The sequence below is a fragment of the Hemicordylus capensis genome, chromosome 4 (genome assembly GCF_027244095.1).
Source record: "Hemicordylus capensis ecotype Gifberg chromosome 4, rHemCap1.1.pri, whole genome shotgun sequence".
In the NCBI taxonomy this organism is placed as follows: Eukaryota; Metazoa; Chordata; class Lepidosauria; order Squamata; family Cordylidae; genus Hemicordylus; species Hemicordylus capensis.
The window spans coordinates 260,306,505-260,313,562 of NC_069660.1; the positions used below are offsets into that span (position 1 = coordinate 260,306,505).

General features: G+C 48.8%; 1 protein-coding gene across 2 annotated transcripts in view; it reads right to left on the minus strand.

Annotated features, from left to right (window-relative positions):
• Positions 1-5,803, minus strand: part of SDR16C5 (short chain dehydrogenase/reductase family 16C member 5) — a 45,462-nt gene extending 39,659 nt beyond the window's left edge. The window contains exon 1 of one of the 2 annotated variants that reach the window (XM_053247203.1): positions 5,646-5,803. The gene's annotated coding sequence lies outside the window, so the exon portion shown is untranslated. The remainder of the gene's footprint in view (positions 1-5,645) is intronic. The other variant, XM_053247201.1, reaches the window with a different exon arrangement.
• Between the last annotated feature and the right edge of the window lie 1,255 nt (positions 5,804-7,058).

Here is a 7,058-nt window from a genome sequence, read left to right on the forward strand (position 1 = left end):
GTGCCTTATCCCCAGCTTGTCTTCTGCTGTCTATTTGTGTGTGATGGGAATGCAGTGGCATTGTGGGCCAGTTCTTTTGATGCACACAGCCTTTGGCCTCAGCCCAGCAACTATAAAGTTTCTGTCTCAATGGAAGGGGCAGCAGGCAGCACACAGAAGGAGGTAGATAAACGCTCTTAAAAAACACACAACCCCCCCCCCCAACCAACCACACATTCTGGTAAGAACTAATCTGCCTACTTTCCTTTCACTATAATCTTAGTTGATAATTACCATCCTCAAAAGTTAGTCCACTTTAGCCTTAAATGTTCACACATCTGCCATCTTGAATTGGGGTGGACGACATCAACACAGCCATTGAGGTCTCTGTGTGTCACTCACTACAACTCTACCAAATTTGGTTCAAATTGGTTAGACAGTCCACAAATTAGCCCACTTGCTCCTCAAACATTTACGTGTCTGCCACCTTGAAGCGGGGTGGATGACACCATTACAAACTACACCATTGAGGCATCTCTATGTGTCCCTACAGCTGTAGCAAATTTGGTTCATATTGGTCCAGGCATTGTGAAGTTGACAGTGGGGTGACACACATACACAAAATGATGGGTGATCTCGTAAGCTTATTCCTTCAGGAAAGTAGGCTAAAAAGTACTGTAATATTAACTGCCCTCTAAGGTAAAGTGTGCTGTCAAGTCGGTATTGACTCCTGGTGACCACAGAGCTCTGCTTTGGTAGAATACAGGAGGGGTTTACCATTGCCATCTCTCATGCAGTATGAGATGATGCAAAGAGCCAGCATGGTGTAGTGGTTAGAGTGCTAGACTACGACCGGGGAGACCAGAGTTCAAATCCCCATTCAGCCATGAAACTAGCTGGGTGACTCTGGGCCAGTCACTTCTCTCTCAGCCTAACCTACTTCACAGGGTTGTTGTGAAAGAGAAACTCAAGTATATAGTACACCGCTCTGGGCTCCTTGGAGGAAGAGCAGGATATAAATGTAAAATAATAATAATAATAATAATAATTATTATTATTATTAAGCACTCACTGGCAAGTTGCTTGGATTTGGCAGTGACACAGCAGCAGTGAAATCGTCAGCACTAGCAAAGTGCTGCACTTCTACCTAGCAGCCTCAGCTGCATTCTTCAGCTTCTTCCTGGTCACTCTTGGCAAATCACAGGAGGCAAAGAGGGAGCATCAGCCCAGCCGGTTGGGAAGTGGAGGGACTGTGAACTTCCTCTCTCAAGCAACAACAAAAAATGTGTTCCTCATCCCATATCTGTTTAGTTTTATTGTTGCCCTTCATTAAGCCACTATGTTTGTGTGCTTGCATTTGAAAAGCCAGTCTGCTTGTGTTTGTTCTCCACCACTTCCTTCCCTAGTTTGACTCTCTCTCTCTCTCTCTCTCTCTCTCTCTCCCCATTACAAACATTTAATAAAAATCCTCTCCACTGCCCAATATACCTTCTTGTTCTCCACCAAAGTCGCAGTTTGGATTGGGTGTTCTGGTTGTGCTTGAGGATCAAGATGTTTAAGATACAACTAAATGTTCAACAAACAATATTGAGAAAACCACATTACCAGCTTTTGTTAGTGTAGTTTTGTGATTTGTTAAGCACTTCACTAAAAAATAGTGCACCTTTCTCTTAGGTGCTCCTTTCAGTTGAAGGTATTTGAAATATGTTATTTAATTATCATACAAAGCTGAGCAATGGAAACTGCCAGTTTCTTTGCAAAAGAATAGTACCATGAAGTACAGAGTTCATCACTAAGCAATATCAAGCTGTACTTCTTTCTTGTCCAACAAAATAAAACCAAGATTCTTTTAGATTTGTTCACCTATTGCATTTTTTAAAACACATTTTATTTTTAAAAAATTAATTAAAATGATTTACAGCATGTATTTAATTTCCAATAACATTTACCATTCTAAAAGGGACAGGCTTTATCTGAAATATTACAGAGAGCCAACATATTTATTTTTCTGTGGGAATCTCTGCTTTCTATACATTTATGGAATACGTATACTGACTATAGAAATCATCCTTTTAAAGAATACTTCATTTACACAAAATGCCAATTCATATCTAACAGGGATAAATACTTTCTCCTAATGTCATAAAGTGCTTGCTCAAATATCAGTTCAGAAGTACTGATACAAAATATTTTTAATACCAGAACAGCATGTCTTTCTCTAGTACCAATAAATGACTTGCATCCTCCACAATTTATATATAATCCAATCACATACATCACCAAGGAGTTGTAGTCCAACAACATCTGGGGGCCCAGGTTAAGAAACTTGACATACTACATATTACTATTATTTAACTATGCTTTTTGTTAGCACTATTCAGCCTCATTAAAGATTTCTTTACCTCATGAGCTGAGCTTCAGATTATGCTTTTTTACTCAAGAGACATTGGGCCAGGAGAAAGAGAGGAAAGCAGTGGGAGGGGGCCCATTTTAAAATCTTATCTCTGGGCCCACTCCAACCTTGCGACACCCTTGTTCCCAAGTCATTTCCCCGCTGTGCCATTAGGTGGCACAGTAGAGGATAACCACCCTCTGCTCTCCTTAAACTATATGACAGCTTTGCTGCTGAAAAAAAGTAAAAAGGAAAAGAAAAAAAGAGGGCTGAGATACTAATGAACCTTTAAAAAAAATTGTAGCAAAGCCACAGCAAGAAGTGATTGCCAAGGGGAGGAAGACCTGAAAATAAAGTGCATACTGTGGGTCAGGGGCCAATCCTAACAGGGCTAGGTCACTGGCCCAGAATACTTGTGTAATTTTCAAAGAAAAGTATCAACACAAACACATGTTTTTCTACTTATAGTTCACCATAGACAAATAATCACCTTTATAAACTATATAAAGTTGTTTGCCAACTTTAAAGAAAAGTTGCTAGGAAACCAGAGCAGTCCATAAAGCCAGTTTTGCTTATTCTTTTGCCAGATCTCAGGTAGGTGTGTGCACAAAACCAGCTGGCCAGTTCAGTCTGAGTCTGAACTAGACCTGAACCAGACCACTTCAGTCCAGCATCCCCATCAACCACACCCCCTGTTTGGTTCAGGGTGGTGGTGGTGGTGATTCACGAATTTTAAAAAATTCTTTTTTTTTTTAGTTCCTTACCCCCCTTTGGGGGTTACTAACATAGCTGTGGGGGAGCCTCTAGAGGCGCCTCCCCCCAGCCTCCAAAATTAGACGCCTCATCCGTTTCAGGTGCTCTTCGGCCCATTCTGGGTCATGACCAGGCCACACAAGAGGCCCATTAGGCATGTGCAGTGGCCTCCAAAATGGCCACTGTGATGAGGGTGAGGCCCAGAATGAGCTGAAGAGCACCCAGAATGGGTGAGGGGAACAATTTCTGAGGCCAGAGGGAGGAAGTGCCTCCGGAGGCCCCCTTGTGGCTGCACTAGCAACCCCTGGAGGAAGCAACTGTTTGTTTTTTTAAAAAAACATTTTTATTCGCAAACACCCCCAAACAGCTGGGGGTGTTCGATTCGGTCTGGCACGAGACCGTCAAACCTGTTCAGCCTCAAACCTGTTTGCACACCGCTAATCTCAGGGACGCACAGATCTGCCAGATGTCACATAAACATCTTTTATTTAATGAATGTACAAGAACCAGTCAAAGTTAAACATGTTTTCTACTCACGTTTACTCAGAAGTCCCTCTGTGTTCAGTATAGTAGGGCTGTCTTTAGAGAGCCCTGGGGCAAACTGGCCCCGTTCCAGTTAATTTTAATAGGTATTAAAAGAGTGGACCCCGGAACAGTTCACCCTGCTTGTTCAGCCCTAAGGACAATCCTGTCAGTAAGGCTTACTTACTCAGATACACCAGGTACGTTTAGGATTGCAGCCATGGTCCCACTGAGTTAAACAGCCACAACTTTAAACATGTGCTGCAATCAGTGGAATTAAAGAGATGCTGCTGAACTTTAACTAGGTTGTGGCTGTTACCACTAAACTGTGCAGTTCATAACAGTTTACTTTGCACAAGCAAGTATTATGGTGCTCAAGTATGAGAAAGGCTGTATTTCATAACTGTGATTTCAGAAGGGCAAGTCTGCCTTTCCTTGACAAGCTCAGCTTGTTAGTAGGCGTGTGTCCGAACCGGTCCGGCGGCCATTCTATAGAATGGCCGAACTGCCGGACCGGTTCTGCCCTGGTTGGTCCGGGTCCGGGTGGGGGGGGTATTGCTTTAAGGGCGGGAGGGCTTGTTTACCCCTCCCGCGCCTCTTTGCCCCCGCCAGTGGCCGTAATCTACTGTAAAATTGGGGTGCTGGAAACCAGCCGCCCCAGCCGCCGCCGCCGCTTCCGCCGCGCCCCCCCGCGAGCAAATTAGAGATAAAAAAGGCTACTGCCTACAAGGAAAGGCTACTGCCGCCCTGCCGCCCCCCCACCCGCCACCCGCCACCCCCCCACGAGTGCTCACCAAGTTAGACGAACTTAGAGAGGAGCTCGCGAACAGAGCTCCTCTCTTATCGAAGCCTCTGGCCCAACTGGGGCCTTGGGCGCGTGCGCACGCGCACTAGAGCTCTCTATCCTATAGAGCTTTTGCCGGAGGCCCGGTCTACCCGCCGGGAAGAAGCCGGGTAGACCGGGCCTCCGGCGATTGGAGGCCCGGTCTACCCGGCTTCTTCCCGGCGGGTAGACCGGGCCTCCAGCAAAAGCTCTATAGGATAGAGAGCTCTAGTGCGCGTGCGCACGCGCCCAAGGCCCCAGTTGGGCCGGAGGCTTCGATAAGAGAGGAGCTCTGTTCGCGAGCTCCTCTCTAAGTTCGTCTAACTTGGTGAGCACTCGTGGGGGGGTGGCGGGTGGCGGGTGGGGGGGCGGCAGGGTGGCAGTAGCCTTTCCTTGTAGGCAGTAGCCTTTTTTATCTCTAATTTGCTCGCGGGGGGGCGCGGCGGAAGCGGCGGCGGCGGCTGGGGCGGCTGGTTTCCAGCGCCCCAATTTTACAGTAGATTACGGCCACTGGCGGGGGCAAAGAGGCGCGGGAGGGGTAAACAAGCCCTCCCCGCCCTAAAAGATAGGCTCCCCTTTGGTGCTGGTCCGGACTGCTCCGGACCATGCACATCACTACTTGTTAGCATCACAATGTATCATTGCAAAATGCTCCTTCCCGCTCCCCTCTTAGAGGTTTCAAATATGACCCTAGCCCTGTTTACTTAAAACTAGCCCCCATGATTTACTTTAGGTCCTCAGCCTAGATAAGCAGCCGCGTTTTTTAAAGAAAGGAGACGAATTCAAGACCCACGTGACCCGGAACAACTGCATTGAAAGAGGCTTCGTTCGGAAGCCATTTCAGTCAGCCCGAGTTTCATTTCTCGCTCCGGGCTGGAGGAAGCAGCGCTGTAAGGAGAAGTACTGGAAGAGGTCTAAGTTGTTCCTGCCTTGCAGCACGCAAAGCGAACAGCAACACCAAACGGTTTACGTAATGCATTCCCAGCCGCCTCTCTAGCATTCCAGCCTGGGGGGACAGCAGCGCCTGGATGCCCAAGCAGAAACCCGAAAGGGCTTTTGAAAAGCAACCCCGACTACGCAATGCCTCTCCCTCCAGCGACCGTAAGCGAGCGGCAGAGACCACCCCTCCTCCCCAGTCCGCTACCCGCCGCGCGCACGAAGCCCCTCCACACTGACCGTGCTATAAAGCGACTGCTCGAACACCAATGGTTTTCTCTCGTCGAAACGCAGCAGCTTTGCCCGATCCGAAGAGAAGGAGGGCTTGGCGGAGCAGCAGACCAGCGCAGGCGCAAACTACCGAGAAGGCACCACCCACCCACACGCCGCCTCTGGCTATGCAGAGGACCGCTGAGAGCAAAGGCCAGCAGTTCTAGGAACTTGTCGTGCCCCCTGGTTCGAGGTGAAATGCTCCCGTCGCAGCGTCGGAACAGACGCCTCTGGTGGTGAATGCAAAGATGCTGCTGCCCAGCCTTAGAGTGGCGCTGGGGCACATTGACAGGGCCGTTCTTAGCTACGTCAGGGCCAGGGGCGTAACAAGGCTGGAGTGGGCCCAGAGACAGAATTTTAAAATGGGCCCCTCGCTGATACACACACACACACACTCTTCACATGTGACTTGCCTCTGGGGGGCCCCTCGAGGTGTGGGGGCCCCCAGGCAGCCGCCTCCCCCTGCCTAATAGTACGGTAGTTACGCCCCTGGCAATGGGAGAGGGTGCAGGGTCCAAGGACCCATGCCTTGCTCCACTACCCACAATGGAACCTCCCCCTCCCGCGTGCCACAGCAGGTGAAGCTGCTCCAAGTTGGAGGACAGGCGGGAGCAGAGGTGTATCTACGTAACTTTGGAGCCTGGACCTAAAGACCTTTGGAGCCCATTATTTTTAATGTGACCACACCACCTGGGACAGACTAAAAAGGATTTGGGGGCCCCCAGGGGGTTGTGGAGGCCCTGGACTTCAGGCTGGGCCAGAGGCGCTCTTATCCCTTGACTTCCAGGCTGAGGTCAAGGGCCTCCACAGCCCCTGCCCCCCCCCCCAAATCCTCTTTAGTCTGTCCCAGGTGGTGTGGTCGTCTAGCCAAGCAGATGATGCTTAATTTGAAGGGGTGGGTGGCCCTCCAAAGGCATTTAGGTCCAGGCTCCAAAATAGATGCACCTCTGCTCTAGGCTGGTAGTGGTGGAAAATATCCACGCTGCTGGTAGAGCTCAAGTCTCACTGCCCTCCAGCAGCTGCCCTCCAACTGAGCTACAGCAGCTGCCCTCCAACTGAGCCATCCCCTAAAGAATGGTCCTGTGCTGGTATAATGTCCCTCCATGCAGCAGAGTGCCACCCGCCCGCCTTTCCTCTCCATCCACTGTTGCTGCCCCGTTGCTGCTAGTGTTGCATGCACATCGTAGGAAAACAGCAAAATTGTTATTGTTGATATTGTTAATTGCAAGAATAAACTTTTTTTATTTGTAGGAATAAATGCTTTATCTGCTTTACTTTGACTGTGAGCTTCCTTGTGCTTGCCTTCCTTCATCAGAAGAAGGAAGGCACAAGGAAGCAGAAACGTGCTCCGCTCCATTCTCTTTTCTTTCCCTGCTTTGGAGA